Here is a 16,859-nt window from a genome sequence, read left to right as displayed (position 1 = left end):
GAATGTAGCCATGAAGTACAGTGAGGGCTTTAAAACAGAATCTAACAAAAACATGAACTCAGAGATGAGCTTGGTCCTTCAAAGAATCATTACAGAAACAATGAAGGACTTTTAAAACTCCTTTAAAAAATTCTTTCAGGAATAGTTTTTCTTGCACATGTGAAAATTCTTTTTTAATTGATATTTCTCACTTTTAATCAAAATTCATTTATCATAGTGGGGAAAAAATCATAGTCTTTAAAGAGTCGCAGACTGAGGTCAAACCCAACCTGTGCTACGTTCTGGGTTTATGACCTTGGAAAATCCTTCTTTGAGCTTTCATTTACTCATCTAAAAATTGGTGAAATTTTAATAGCCTCTAAATATATGTGTGCCTTGAATCCAGCAATTCTACTTCTAGGGAATTATCTGAAGGAAATGATCATAGAAATCCACAAATATTGATCTGTGAAGAATGTTCATTGAAAGCATTGAAATACTGGAATTCTTTGATTATGACATATCCACATACAGGAATACAAAACAGTGAGTAAAGATGATTTTGTAAAAGAAATTTAGTGACATACAAAACTATTCAGAATATAATATTAAGTGAAAAATTATAAAGTTATGCACAGTATGATTAATTTGGGGGGAAGAGCATATTTACATAGTCACTGGTAGTAGAAAGACTCGACCGATAAACTTGGTGATGTCAATAGTGGTGAGACCTTGAAGGAGGTTTGTTTTCCTCTTTCTACTCTTCTAGATTTTCCAAACTTTTTTCAATGAATATGTACATATTTTATTATTATTAAAGAAGCATTAAATGGGACACTAAGATCCACTCTATAGGTTTCTGGTGGGAATTAAATTAGGTGAGATGATTTATAAAATACACTTAGCTTAGTGACTGGCATTTAGTTGGCATTTTCAATTATTTTTACCCAATTTAATCCTTCATCATGGATTTAGCTCAAAATGATTTTTGACTTAAAACAAAACCAAAAATATGACACTGTAACTGGTGAACCATTGTCACCATTAAGGATATTCAAAAGAATATATTGCAAGCTGTGAAGGTAATTTCAAAAGGGATGTACCTGAAATGCTGTGAGCAATGAGGAGGTAGGGGGGCGGTCGGACACACCGAAATCAGCATTTAAATTTAAGGTGACTAACTACTGTGGAGCATTTATGTGGACATGTAAGGTATGGATTATTTGTTTAAAAACCTCTCGTTACTATATAGCCACATTGGGTACATACACAGATATAACACTAACTCAAAGTGAGTAATTAGTCTGTCATGATAAATGCCCCCTCTTCTTCAGGCTGATAAAAGGTGTCTTGTTAGAGCCTCTTGTGTCATCCCAGAAACACCATACAGGAGCCTTGCGGCTTTCTCTTAGCAACATTCTTCATCCTGCAGAAACGTAGAGGGAAGATTTGTGGGTATGGGTGAAAGACAGCTCACATCCCTATCTCTCCTCCTGGACTGTTTATCCTCCTTGTGGGCTGTGCTCCGCTCTACCATCCAGGCCACACACACACACACACCCCTACACCCACCCACACACCCCCAGCCCCCCTTCACACCTTCCCTATCCTCTCCTATCTGCCTTCCCTTATGCTGAGTTAGGAGCTCCTCCTTTATTTTTTTTTTTAATCTCTGTTTCGGCTTTTACCATAGAATATTGTAAACATTAGTTTACTTATCTTGCTCCTGCACTGGAGTTCCTTGAGAGATCTACCACTTTTATTTAATATCTCAGAGCCTTCATTTCTTCATCTTAGTTTTCATCGGTCAAGTGGGAACATGACGCCGCATTAGAGGTTTGTGGGGGGCATTTCCATTGCATAATGGTAGTAGAGTGCCTGGCGTGTAGTAGATACCGAATCATGGAAGCTATTGTAATGATCAATTATGTTATTTATTTACTTTTGTATCCTCAGGGCCTGGCATTATTCCCTGATGCAGGATGGGCACAAAATAAATTTCTGGTGAATTAATGAGTTAGTTTATAAGCTTACAGAATATAGCTTTAAACTAAACATTTTGTAGTGTTTATAGGCTCAGCAACAATCCCATGCAATTCTCCTTCTCATTTCTTTCCCCAAATAACCTGTCTGGTGCCCATCTTTAGGTACTATCTTTCCTTGGGAAAATCATGGCTACCATATAGGAAAGAAAGCCTATTGACTGTTAATTCCATGTAGATGTGGCTTAACAGAGTTGAGAAGAATTTTCTACCTTGATCATCACCTCCTTAATCTACCTGTTTATTGTCCAGGAACCAGTCTCCCTTAGTTTTGTTAACCTCTAAACTCTCTTTAGATCCAACAAACAACTCCTGGCTGCAGTAATCTGATCAAGATGAGATCAGTTCTGCCGCTGACTCCAGACTCCATCAGATTTGTTAGTCCAATCTGACCACCTCTCTCAGTGCTGACAAAGCCCATCGGTTCATTTGCATTCCACATCCTATCTTTCCCCTACTTCCTTTGGGGAAGATGTTTGTGAATTATTTTCAGCCATTTGAATCACTCTGAGAGTTAAGTTCTATTTTTAAGCCTTTGAGGAGCAGCCGAGAAGGTATGATTTAGGGATGTGAGCCATTTCACAATAGTCTCCCACAGACAGCTCACGCTTCTGGTAAGTTTCAGCATGTTAAGATACTAGAGGTAAATGGGTCACTGCTCTCAGATATTGAAGACTAAGGGACTCGGTAGCAAAATGCCGTTTGAAACCAATGGTATGTGGTGCAGGTGAGACACAACAGAAGCTCTCTGCTGCTGAAGAGAAAGCTGTCCTTTCCAATATCTTCTGAAGAGACTGCTTTCTATCTTCACTATTTTCTCTGCCTGGATGCAGAATTTTGTCCTCATTTATCAGGACCGCTGTGTCGCTGTCCTTGCCAGACTTCTTGTGAGTCCTTGCCAAGAGGTTGTCAGCTGTTGAGCCTTCCTTGCAGGCCTTGCAGGGGGAGCAGACATCCATAAGCAGATCCCAAGGTGAGAGCCCTCTAGACCGGTTACCTCATTTGTTTTTATGAGCATTCCCCGAGCCCCCAGCCCACCAATCAATGTACATTTCTCCCCTGGAAAACCCTACCAGTTCCAGGAAGTCTGTCCAGATTGATAACAGCACAGATGTTCTATCTCATCTCAACTGTTCTAGATCTTTATACTGATTTTTCCCATCTCAGCTCTGCACCGAATACTGCCCATGCTCCTTCTGTTACGAGTCACCCTTGTATGTGAGTCTATGCCTCCTTGATTAAGTGTGCTGCTTTGTTTTGTCATCTGTATGTTCCTATCACACTGGCTCGGGCATTATTCCAGTAATACACTGTGCACAGTTAGAATGGAAGGGCCATGGTACTTTCTTTCTTTCTTTTAAGTTTTTTTAGGTGATCAGTGAAGCACCAAGTATAATTACGACTTCCTAAGTACTTTTCGTTGGTGATGATGAAATGTTCTTTCGTAGTCACAGACTGTGCCTTCCTGTAATCCAGGTCCCACATATCATGGGGAACAATAATGGGATGTTAAAGCTGATGAAATCTGGAGTCATATCTTGTTATTAACAAACTGAAAACTTGGATATAATTTAAAGCAATTTCTTTCTTTTTCTTTTTTTTTTTTTGAGGAAGATTGGCCCTGAGCTAACATCTGTTGCCAATCTTCCTCTTTATTTTTTTTTCCTTCCCCAAAGCCCTAGTGCATAGTTGTATATCCTAGTTGTAGGTCATTCTAGTTCTTCTATTTGGGACATCACCACAGCATGGCTTGAGGAGCAAGGAGTACGTCAGTGCCCAGGATCCAAATCCACGAACCCTGGGCTGCCGAAGCACACGAACTTAACCACTCGGCCACAGGGCCGGCCCCTAAAACAATTTCTTTATATATAGCAAACCAGCTATGGTAATGGTCTGGGAGTGAAAATAAATCCACAGTTTTCATCATGGATCACGGACTTTGGATAAAGACAAAGAAATTTCTAAAATGCCAGGATTCTTCCAGCCTTCAGAGAAGTCACCCCTCCACACTAAGGTCAGATAGACTAATTTTTTTTTTTCCAGTGAGGGCACCAGGTTTTTCTTTGTATGCATCTGTTCTTTTGACATACATGGTAGAGAAAATCCACCACTAAATTTTGGAGATGTTGCTGTAATCACTAACTTCACAGGGAGGAAAGATGAGCGCAGTCATATTTTGGTCACTTTGTTGCTGTCAGCCCTGGTGGTAATTTGCAGCACTGTTGAGTTACGGGTTCATATTTCCAGACTTATGCATAGGAATGCAAGCGTGAGGAAATTTCAGTTGAGAACCAGAAGGGACCCAAGAGCCCTTTTGTTTTCTAAATAAGGAAACTGATCCTTAGAGAGGTGACGTTTAAAATCAGATGGCTGGCATTGCAAACTCACACGACTGGATTCCCAGGCTAGCGCTGCCTCTCTGAGCGCTTGGCACCGAAAATTGGGCAGAACTTGTAGGTACTGAGAAATTGCTCCAAGTTTTGCCTATTTATACAGAAGTCTTCAGGGTGCTTCATTGATGTCTTCAATTTTTGCAGAGGTGTTACTGTGGACATAATCCATATGTGCCTGTGTGTATGGAACACACATACCTGGTACGTAAAGTAATGAGACACTGTGAGGAAAACTTTTGTTCCAAATAATGCTGAACCATCACTACCCCGGTCTGTAGGACTCAGTGAATAAAGAAAATTCAGTATGGCGACAGCAAATATTTGGTGTAGGGAAGGAGGGCTGCGGATGCAAGAGGGTGGAGGGAGGACAGGTCTTCATCTTGCTGGGATTTTTCTAGGCCCTGTGATTCCAGCAGCTCTGGGCTCCTTGGCAGAAAGAGGGGGCCCCTTCTTTTTCTTTTATTCTCTTATTCTTCCCCCTACCCATCAAGAGAGTTCCAGAAGTTCCTGTCTCCCATCTAGGGGAAGAGATATTCTCTCTCTTCCTGAAAGGAAAATTTAAAATAAAAAAAATATCATGCATCATCTTTTATTTCTTATCTTATTTCTTGGAAGGACTGGGCTATGGAGATGGTTGACCCGTCTATAAAGTAAAAACAAATAACCAGACGAAAAACCCCTAAACATCTTGTAAACTCTCCCTCTTTCTCTCTGTACCTCCCTTTGAGTAGGTCCCACTAGGCCTTGCCTGTGTCCCCTGCGCACTGCGGTGCACAGGGCCCCTCTTTCGCGTCTCTGCCGACCTGCTGAAGTGACGCAGACCAACCCAAGTCCCCTGCTCACTCACATTATAACAAGGTTCTCTTTGTTCTGCTTTTCAGGGCAATTCATTGCCCTGAAGCACAGGTCTTCTCTTCCCAAGAGACTTTAAAATGTATGCCTCTTTTCCAAAATTATGGGAATCTTAATTTGTAATAAAATCAAATGAATAAGTTGTGGTAAGTTTTTGGCAGGATCTAGAAAACAATGGTTTCATTTAAACATGAATCACTAAATACTGCTTCCTTAACACAATTAACTCAAAGCAGCCCTTATCCTTAGAATTAAGAGATTTCCTTCACACTCTCTCTGCCTTACGCAGACTTCCAGTCTGGAGGTCTAGGCACTATAGCACAGAAATTGTTTTAACAAAATTTCTTTTCTCTAAAACATAGAATAGGGATGCATTCCTTCTCATTATCTTTCTGGAGAGATCTTCTCAGGCTTCCAGAGTCTCAATAAACCGATTAAGGCACGAGTAAGTAAATCTACCACAGGTGAAAGAAGGGAAAAGTTGAAGAATGTCAGTTCCCCTGAGGGAGATTTTTCAGAAAGCGCATGAGGAGCACGGGGATGCTATTGTTTACCGCGGAGGGCACTGTGGCTGGGTGACTTGCAGGGATAGGAGCTTAGAAAGTGTACCAGGCCCTCTTTTTCTAAACAGGACTGCAGAGGGGTGCATACGGCTGTGGTGGGCACAGAGGTGAGTTGAGAGTGAGAGGGTTTAGTGAAATATCAGTGAGAGCTTTGTTTTGCTGTGGAATCAATTGTTATACAATACTGCTTCTGAGTCACATAAAGAATAAAGCATATTATTTTCAAACAATGTTGATTTTTAAACATAATGCTTAAGATGCTGAAGAAAATTAAAATGCTCTTCCCTTGGAGAACTTAAAGTCTAAAAAACAACATGCCTGGCAGCCTGAATAGTAACTTTTATTTTTCTTTTTCAAATGAAAGAAATTAAAAGACCTTACCTTTTTATCCTCCACCCCGTGACAGCGATTCTTTCTGTTGGAAGGTGGTGTTTTGTGGTGAGGAAGGCTGAGGGGGTGAGCACCGTAATTTCACTGTGGAGAAAACCAGGCAGTTGATTAGAGAAAACAAGGCTGATTGGAGGAGGAGGAAAGAAAAATTCAGAAGGTATTTTTGTTTGGGGTAGGATGAACCAATTATAAAATATCAGGGTTTCCATGTTAACACATTTCATGTCTCTTTTTAAGAAAAATTGTAATAATTGTTGTACTTGATTCCTTCTCTCAAGCAGGAACCTCTAACCTTCTACTCTTCTCAGGGGATGCCTTTCACACTGGATGGTGTCCGAGGAGCAGAGTACAGTCGGAAGTCACTTTTATCCCCACAGTAAAGACAAATGCACAAAACAGGATGGGTTTCAAAGGGTACTTAAACAAATTACAGTTTATTTTTCCTAGATTAGGTTAAACATACACATGATACACAGAAGAGTCTAGTGAGAAGTCAATTTCCCTTCAACTCCCACCCCACAACCATCTAATGCTTCTCCCCAAAGACAAGCACCGTTTTTCTTTTATTTTTTTGTCTGGAGATAGTCTATTAGAGGCTTCTTATAAAAATACGCTTTTAATCCTTCTGGTAAGGTCAGATTCTGAGGCTCAAATGTTTCCCACCAAGAAAGGTGTTTTGGCACCTTTTTGCAAGATGGATGGGTGTAACCTCAGATTTTCTGTAGAAGGTGGCGGTACCTCACAACCACCCTGGAAGGTGGGTACAGCCAGCCCCGTTTTCCACATGAGGAAAGCTGTGATTCCAGGAAATTGTGTGATTGGCCCTGTCAAACAGATTGTTACTGGTGGAAGCAGGCTTCCCACCCAGACAGTCTGAGTCCTTGGCCTTGTTCTTTCCACCATGCAGCAGAGCTCAATCAACCCAGAGGTCTCTTTGGCACCAGTTAGACTTCTCTAGTGTGGGTGCAAATTGATTTTCCTCTTTTGAAATCATGCTCCAAAATAGCTTGTAAGAAAATTTCAATATTGTACTAGCAATATGCAGAGTTCCAACAAAACAGTGGATGCAGATACACACAGGCCTATGACCCTCATGACCTCCTCATGTCTCCCTGCCCGACTCTCGTGGCAGGTTGAGTGGTCACCATGATTCACAGATGCTCTCGGGAAGGGAGGCTGGGCTTGTCTCTTCTTCTTAGCCACAGTAGAACATATTAAGAAAGGAGATGCTTCAAGGCAGACTTGCTGCAAGTACCAGGCCACTGTTCGTCGTTGGTGGTGGTTTCTATCTGCAGACTTGCCATCTTCGTCCCTGCCCCCCCCCCCCACCAGTGCACCACATTCACCCTTGAGGTAGCCACTCTGGCAGCAACAACCACAAGGTGTCTGAGGTTGTCAGGGGCTCTATCAGTTTCCAGTGGGTTTCACGGGTTTGAGCTTTCTTACGTGTGCACATCCTGGCTTGGTTATACATAGCCCAATTTCTTTAAAGCCTTCTGCACATTTAGCCCTGATGAACATATAGTATTTATTCTAGAATCGGTTTTTGAATAGTGATCATAAGTAGATTCTGAATCATTAACAGGAGGGTGGGTTCTTCCCCATTTTGTATCACCGTGTCACTTTGGATTGTCATTGATAGTTGGCTTGCACTATTCCTATGCTACATTATGCTACTATCTCCCACTCTCCAAGGGTAATAATTTTGGCATTAATTTTAGTCCATGTACAGAGTGCTGAAAATGACCAAGGAGGGAGGAATGCTCTTTTAAAGGAGATTCTTTCTGAGCATCATCTGTGTTTACAGAGAGTGAAGTGTTCTGCCATTTATTTCTGATCCTGCAACACTGAGACATTCCTTATAGCTCTAATGAGTGCCTAAAAATCACAGCCCAGAACTAACAATGTATAGAAGATATACTATTTTTTCCTTGTTATATTAGAAGCACAAAAACATGTCTGACCCAGATTAGCATTTCTCAAGATTAGAATGAATAGGCTTTTAAATTGCTTTGTAACTATTTCAAAGTCTATTAAAATACACTACTAATTTTTTCTTTTCTCAGTCATGTGAGAGAGAACATTCTTGAGAGTAATATTCCTCATTTGAATATTAAAAGATAAATTGTATGTGGTATCTTAATTCTCCCCGCAGGAAACATGCCTGAACATAACAAGGGATTTGTCACAGAGACTTGGGACCAAAATTCAATGGTAGTTGAGGCTGAGCAACACTGGAGAGCCCTCTGCGTGGGGTCAACTTAGGGAGAGGCAAAAACCCCCATCCCCATTGGAGCCAGAGCATTGACTGTGGTGTGAAAGCTCTGGTCTCAGCACACGGGACAAAGCACCTGCCAGCATGCTCTGGTAGGATGTTCACACCTGCTGTTATGGACAAATTTGTATTTTGAAGCCCTAAGCCCCAGTATGAAGGTGTTTGCAAGTAGCGCCTTTGGGAGGTAGTTAGGCTTAGATGAAGTAGTGAAGGTAGGACCCTAGATGCCCTTATAAGAAGAGAAAGAGAGACTAGAGCTCTCTCTCTGTCCCTTCCATGTGAGGACACAGTGGTGTCCGTCTGCAAGCCAGGAAGAGGCCCTACAGGGGAGCTGACTCAGGGGCACCTTGATCTGGGCATTTCTAGCCTAGAACTAAACTAAGTAACAAACTAACTAAATAAATTTCTCTTGTTTAAGCCACCCAGTCGATGGCATTCTGTTATGGTAGCCTGAGCTGACTCCTGCACGCTTTAATGCTGCTCTGACATTGAAATTTTGACTTACCATTTTTGCCTTTTACGCAGTGTTGCTGTTTGCTTTGATCTGTGCCAGGTCTCGCGTGTGACCTAGACAGCCTGTCAGGTCAAAGGTCCTCAGGCTGTTCAGTGGAGACAGCCACTCCTCCAATGTCTCCACATCCAGAGACTGGTGGTGGATATCCCTAAGCAGCTATTTCCTTTGCTTTATTACATTTCCTTGATAATTCATTCATAGCATTTAATCACCAACATCGTGTTAAAATTATTTCATTTCTTCTCTCTGTCTGGGCTTGTCCACTAGAATCTGAGCTCTGTGAAGGTCAGGACTTGTTCTCTTTTGTTCTTCTGAATTGTCAGCAGCTAGCACAGCACCCAGGCCCAACAGCTGCTGAGTGGATGCCTGAGTAAGCTGCATTGCTGTGTGTGAGGAAGGGCGCTGGGTGAAAGCACCTTGGATTCAGTGCTAACTTGGTGCCTGAAAAGAGCTAAGGATTCTTTGGATGACGTTTTCCCCAGGGTGTTTCTTTCCATTGCCCTGTCGACTCCTCGTCTGGATACTGTAAACTCACTTCCTTGCTTTGCTTTAAACCGATCATTCTAAGTTGACCTGCGACAGGAAGACAGAACACGCAAAAGGGATGCCCAGAGCTCTCCAGGAGTTCATGGAGGGAGCTGAGATCTGTAATTTCAAGCAAATTATAATTTATGCTCTGAACCAAGAAGACAGCTAGCACAAACCCGGAAGATTATGATCTCTGATTCTCCTCTGTTTTAGGCTGACTGTAAAGTGAGGATGGTTGAACACTTTCATAGAGAAAAGAGGGAGGAAAGATTTCTCCAATAGGTGATTATGTGCCCTAAATAATGACCTTGTATTATGATGTACATTTGCACGCAGATAAGGGGAAAGCTGTGGGTGGAGTGCATGTCAATTTTCATGATGTAGTTGATAATTCAATTTTCAGTGGAGTATCCCACGATTCTCTCACTGGAGGAAATAGGATGACTGGTCACAATAGGGGAGCCAGCCTAAAAACAGGAAATGAGGGTATGGTAAACAGACAGTTTCACATGAGGAAATATAAAGGGAGCAATATTCAAGCCCTTGTTTTAACCAAATTCTTAATAAATGAATTTTAGTTGTTATATTTGTAAATGACAGAAAACTTTTTTGGGTTGAAAGGCAAGCTAAAAAAGAGATAAATGCAGAAAGTTCATAAATCTGTGTAAATGAGAATAAAAATGGCAACTAGATGGGGCCAGCTTGGTGGCACAGTGATTGAGCTCAGCATGTTCCACTTCAGTGGCCCAGGCTTTACAGGTTTGGACCCCGGGTGTGGACATAAACCACTCATCAAGCCATGCTGTGGTGGTGTCCCACAGACAAAATAGAGGAAGAGGGGCACAAGATGTTAGCTTGGGGCCACTCTTCTTCAAGCAAAAAGAGGAAGATTGGCAATAGTTGTTAGCTCAGGGCCAATCTTCTTCACCAAAAAAATAAAAGAAAAAGAAAAAAAGCAACTAGAATATTTGAGAGGTTTTAGGTAATAGCAAAAAATAGTATTTATCAAGAGCTTACCATGTACTGACTACTGTTGTAAGCATTTAGCATCTATTATTTTGCTTAGCCTTATAATGACTGTGTAACATTGGTACTGTTATTATCCTCACTTCATTCATCATGGACTCAGGTAACGAACTTTTCCAAGATCATACAAATAGCAGACGGTGGAGCTTGATTTAAACCCAGGGAGCCCGACTCAAAACTTGAGTGCCTTACCACCACTCCAAGGGATCTCATGAAACACCTAGAAGATGAAGGGATAGAAACCAGGAAAGAGACTGAGAATCCAGAGCATTGTCCAATGGGGAGACTCTTCCAGAAAGAAAGAAAGAAGAAAAGCAGGGCATCGGGAAGAGTGGTAAAAAGCAAACCAAATACTGTCCTATTGGGTTATAATTAGGATGCATTTACACCTGCATTTTTGTGGGCAGTTCTGGTCACATTAATTTAAGAGGGAACCAATCAATAGAAGAAGATTGGTAATAGATGATGAACAGATGAAAACGGGAGTCTGGGAGAAAGACTTTATTTTAAGGATAAAGATTGAGAAAAGGCCCAGATTAATATCTATGAAATCATAACTGATATGACTAAATACAGAAATTATTCATGAAATAGCTGTTCAAGTAAATCTAGGACAAAAAAAGGATGTTGTACTCCACTCCTTTAGTAACAAACCCATGATGTTATCCCAAGAGTTACTGTGGGAAGAATATATTTTATCTATTGCTGTGTTTAACATACTACTAAGAGTAATTATAAACAACTCCTGAAAATGGAGTCGGATTCAGCCTATAAGAGTGATGCCAGGAGGGTAACCATGGGCCTTACCCAGCCAAGTGTTTCTCAAGAAGAAAAGAGCAAGGTTGTACGGAAGTGGTCAATGATGGTTTCTAAGGCAGACAGACCTAGGTTTGAGTTCTGACTCCACAGTTCAACGAGAAGTTATTTAATCCCTCTGAGCCTCAGTTTCATCACCTGCCAACTGCCAACAATCATCCTTCACTGGACAATCGGGCCTGGCACATAATTGGCACTGAAAAACTGTTGGCTGTTATTGTGATTAAGATGACCCCATGTATGTCTGTGTGATGCGCTCAAAAAAGCCTCTCTCTTCCGTTTGGCCGAAGGATGTTGAGGGTTTCAATTTTATTTTTACCTGAGCTGAGCGTCTCAGGCTCGACTCTGAACTCTCTTCCTGTCTCTACAGATGTGGTGGGGAATTGCTGTGACTTCTCTTACTCTTGGGAAGATACAGACTTTTGTGGCATTCTCTAGTAAATTAAAGCAGCTTCCATGTTATTTCCTGATTACCTTTCCTTAATAGCTCACAATTATACAGTGACCTCCTATGGCTTTCTTGAATTTTGTGTTCTGAGTGCTTGGTTTGTTTCTGACAATCGTTTTAGGTCTACAAGGCTACAGGAAAACGACATTGTTTGCCTTTCTTGGGAGAGTGGCTTCCTCTAGTTTGCCCTTTCTTATCTCCTAGATTGAGAACCCCTGAGTCCAGGGACCAAACACGCTGTAGCTGTAATTAGCAACAACTACTCCCAAATAAGCCTTCTGCAATGCAAATGACAAGCTGAATAAAACACAAAGTAGAACGTGTTTGTTATGACTCACATGTTGCCTAGAACTTCAGAGTCCCTGCCCCATTTTGTTTAAATCAAATATGTCAGGTGATCTGGCCACAAGGACTGAGTGTGACATTGATGTGCATTTTGCTGAAACAAGGTCAGCAGTCAGAGCTGGAGAGCTACACCCTGGGGAATTCAGCTGTGACAGTTGCCCAGAAAATTATAATTGAGGAAATTATTTCCTAAATTTCAACAACATTTCTCATTCCCGGGCAATGTTATTTTTTTAAAATCTTATTTTTTCTGTTTGCCTTTCACGTAGATGACTCTTTTTCAGTGACAGCAGTAAGGGCTGACCTAAGAGAGAAACAGGAAGAAAGAAATTGTCCAGAACTTTGAAATTATATAGTTCTACTTCCATCATATTTATAGTTTCAGAGAAATAAATAGAGAAATAATTTTAAAAAGGCAGCACTGGCCAACAAAAATTTACAGTGGAAAGCAAATATTTGATTAGAATCTGAGATTATGACAATTACTTTGTTGTTTTTGTAAACTGACATCCACCTTAAAGACACAACTGTGGAAAAATGTATGAAATTGAAAACACATTGACAATAAAGCTTGCTCACCCCATTCTGCCTTTATTTTTACCTTGGCTTCAAATTTTCTGGCTACAGTCACAAAAAGAAATGAAAAGTCAATGAAAAACAACATGGAGTCATACAGTCTTTAAAAGCTCTTTGCACGTTTTAGTTGTATCTGCCTGGAGCCGGGACTGCCCCCGGAGGCTCCTGGGAGCTCTGCTTCTGTGCACCTCTCAGATGGTTTCCGAGACGGAATCCACTCAGAAGGCACTCAACATCCATATTTGCTTTAGATTGAAAACATAGGATGTTTTTAACCAACCAGGTAACTGTATCACAGAGAATTTCAGCTACAAATTAAAGTATATTTTGAGAGAGACATGGAGAGAGAGAGGGAGAGAAATGATTGGGACTGAAATGTCCATATTAAGTTAATAAGACTTCAGACAGCTCCGCGTTACCCAATGCATACAATTATTTTTTTCCTTGTTCTTCACAATTACCAAAAAAAACTGCCAAGGTTACCCTTTTGCACTCTTTTCCCTGCATTCCCTTGTCTTTTTGAGACTGGTTTTAAAGCATATTTGGTACCCTTCACATCCAGCAATGAGAAAGAGGGGAAAATGGACAAAAAGGAATAAGGGGTCTCCATTCAGAGATGCTGAATCTGGGTTTTTGTAAATGATGTAGGTACTACATTGTGGATGAAACCTTTGTAAATTGAGGCAAAAATGTCTGAGCATTTGTTTCAAAATTTTTACATATATTTTTAAAAATTACCATAAATTTCAGACGGATTACCTATTCAGACAGAGTAGGTAAAGTTGTTAATATGTTCTCCAGCAGTGAAGGAAACTTCCAGAAAGGCCGCTGGCTGCTTCCTTCAGAGGGCAGCTACTTTGGGATGGTATGCAAGTTAAGTTCAAATTCCAGTTTCCTTGCTCAACTTGAACAACACTCAAAAGCTGACCATAAAGGCTTTCCCCCTCTTTTTTGTTTTGTTTTGCCTTGTTTTTAACCTCTAATTAAAGAATTCTGGATATAGATTAACTTCTCTCCCCTCCACCCCACCCCCAGTCCCGACTGTTTTGACTGCCCCAACTAAGCGAATATGCACCTTTGTGCTTTGATGGATTTCCTATTTTGGTGGTAAAAACCCTTTTTTTCCTTACAAAAAGATTTTCTTTGCTTCTAACCAAACTCTCATCTTGCCCTCTGACTCCTCCTCCCCGACTCCCACCCCCGTGTTTCAGGAAGGAGCAATTAAGCAATCCTGCCACGTTTCTTCTGAAATAAGCAAAAACGGTGGCTTCCAGAGCCATGACAGAGGTGCTCTCTCCAGATCGCCCTGAACAGTGTGAGCTAAGGCACGAAGCCTGATTCTAAGCCACTGTCAAAGGACGCCAGGAAAGACAGAAGCGTAAAAGAAGGCAAGAGCCTCGAAGGGAAAGAACGTTTTCTGAATAAAAAGTCCCATCTTTCTTCCAGTGTGGAGCTCAAAAGTGTTGACTCATTCGAATGAACCTGAGCTTCAGCTGGCAGCTTTCTGATAGCAGATTTTGTGATCAAAGACATTGAATAAACCCTTATAAATCCGTTACATGGCGTATTCATAGAGACTAAATGCTGCACCGTCTCACCCCCACCTCCACAAGTATCGAAACCATTACTACGTGATTCCTTCTTGCAAAGGGCCCCTGGAAACACATTGGCCTTAGTGTCCTGAGCCCCTGGGCCGCTGTGGGAGCCACGTGCCCTGAGCCGCCCTGGGATGGGCAGCTCAGGGCGTCCAGGGAATGCCGCTCTCCACCGAGTGCAAGGCCCACACCCAGGCCTCACCTTCAGAGTCAGTGAGGCTGGAGGAGAGGCAGATCCGGTTCCTGAAGGGAAAAAGAGCTTCCTCTTCTCTCCTCCGCGTTCGCCTTCTTCCCCAGGTGCAGAGTCCATGGCTTGGCCATTCTGTTTCCTCTGCTGAAAGGAATGCGGCTCTTGACCTGCTCCTCTCTTCCTCAAGACTCATTAAGGCTTAAGAGCCATTTCTTCCTAGAGTGTTCCTGACACCCACTCCTCCCACCTCCGGTTTCTGACCTCCCCGCTCAGTCTGCTTTTATCCTCTCCTCTGCAGCTGGCGAATGCGCTATCTGATCACTTCCTTGTCGGTCTCTCCGCGGACTGGGGAGTGCTCCTTCTAGACACTGGACTCCAAGAGTCTTGGCGAATCCTTGTGGCCTCCTGTCTAGCACTCAGTAGATGCATAATTGTTAATTGAATAAGCAAACAAACTGTGGGAGCCCACAGAGCTCTTCTGACTTCCTGACTGTGCCAGTAAGCCATGCTGACTGAGCCAGAGACCAAGCCTAGCACTTCCTAAAAGAGGAAAGACTGCAGGAAGGGGAGGAGGGGACAATGACAGAATGGTTTTAAATGAAGTAAGAGCCTTTGACAGGATGAACAAAGAAAATAAACTGGGAATCTCTGTTTCACGGCAAATCGAGTATTCTAAACCCAGATTCAAGGCTGCCTTGCTTTATCAGTGTGGGGCAATCACAAATCCAGTTGTGTCTCCTTCTGCATGTATTTTTCCCTTCCAGTTCTGTGGTTTAGTTGAAGCCATCAAAATGCTAGTGTGATCTATACCAATCACCTCCAGAAGCTTTAGCTGAGCATTCTGAAAGAAAAGCATTTCTTAGCCCACATCTTTCCTTTCTACGTAGCTCTCAACTATATGCATGCACTGCTACTATGCTAATGTATCATGCACATTGTAAAACATTACACATATGACTTAAAAGAAGATGAGATGAAAATATGAACAGAAGTCCCAGCGTCTCTTCCAGGCCGAGTGGACCCTGGCTGCTCCTCATGTGGACGGCACGCCTGGTTCAGAGCTCACCACTCTAGGGTGACTTCTCCCACTTCTCCTACCATGGCTTCATGATTTGCACAGAGTCAGAGCACGTGAGTGGGCTCCTCATTATGCTTCCTTCTGCCTCAGTTTACCTCTCCTGATGAGATAGCCTCATTTATCTCACAGAAACATAGAGATCAATGGACGGTACACTTGACTGTAAGAGTGAGGTCATTCGTCTGGTATATTGTATATTTATTCCTTCTAACCTCTACAGTGTTCTGGGAAAATCTTATTTCATTGAATCACGTTGATTCTTCCATTAGGTGGGGGTTAATGGAGTTGTCTTCACCTTTGAATAGTGGGATTTTAGTAGGTGGAGGAGTCTTAGTGGTGAACTCTAGTCTAGTTTTTACTCAGTGAAATGAGAAAACTGAGCTGTAGAAAAGTCGGTAGTTTCCCTGATATGGCAGATAATCCCCATCACCCGCAAGATTGGCCTTTCCTCCTTTCCTCTAATTTTGTTTACCCTCCTCTGAGTACCCACATGCTCCAAGGTAGGCCCGGCCCCTCTCCATCCCCGGGTGTGCATCTTGCTTAGGGTAGGTCACTTATGGAGAGTCCGTCCGTGAGCCCTGCGACGTGCCTGGATTTACGCTTGGGCACATGACGTGGCCTGACCACACTTCTGGGGAAGCTTCCTTGTCTCTAAAAAAGAGACACAGCTGGCAGACATTCCCTTGTTACCTCCGGATCTCATCATCTGCGTGTGGTGTGGACACCTGAGCAGCCACCTGAGGTGGAAAGAGCTGGCCTACAGGGACAGCCTGTCCAGGATGCATGGCAGAGTCGAGAGATGGTCAGCAGTCATGGAAGGAGTTGTCAGCTTCACCATACTGGAACTTCCGTAACTCTGGGCTTCATGCCAAGAAAAATGATAAATGCACTCATTGGTTAAACCACTGCTAGTTGCATTTTCTGTTCTTTGTAGCCAAATGCATCCTAACTGATACATTTATGAAAATCAGGTGGGAGACGGCAGAAATGGAACAAAAATCCAGAACTTTAAAATGGCAAGTAGTACACTGCTTGGTTTTTATTTACAAATAATAGCTGAAAAGAATTCATTCATCCTACGCAATAAGGGCAGTTTGTTCCTTTCACTTCAGGAGCTTGAGTCCCTGTGCACTTCGAAGGTTCTGAAAGAATAAAATTGATTATAAGAAGGTTCTGCTTCTTTGTTTCCATTGGATGTTCGACTCTGGTGACATCTTGATGGTGTTCTTCTGGGAAATGTATTTACTTT

At 42.2% G+C, this 16,859-nt stretch overlaps 1 long non-coding RNA gene across 1 annotated transcript; it reads right to left on the bottom strand.

Annotated features, from left to right (window-relative positions):
* Positions 1-438: 438 nt before the first annotated feature.
* LOC111771408 (uncharacterized) lies at positions 439-16,542 on the bottom strand. Its single transcript, XR_002805229.2, has 3 exons — positions 14,545-16,542; positions 6,211-6,303; positions 439-1,405 (listed from the first exon to the last, which is right to left on the bottom strand). It is a non-coding gene; the product is annotated as an uncharacterized lncRNA (long non-coding RNA).
* Positions 16,543-16,859: the final 317 nt, after the last annotated feature.

The sequence above is a fragment of the Equus caballus genome, chromosome 31, assembly GCF_041296265.1.
Source record: "Equus caballus isolate H_3958 breed thoroughbred chromosome 31, TB-T2T, whole genome shotgun sequence".
NCBI lineage: Eukaryota > Metazoa > Chordata > Mammalia > Perissodactyla > Equidae > Equus > Equus caballus.
The sequence above is the reverse complement of the archived record's forward strand: the minus strand, read 5'-3'. Positions and strand labels throughout refer to the sequence as shown.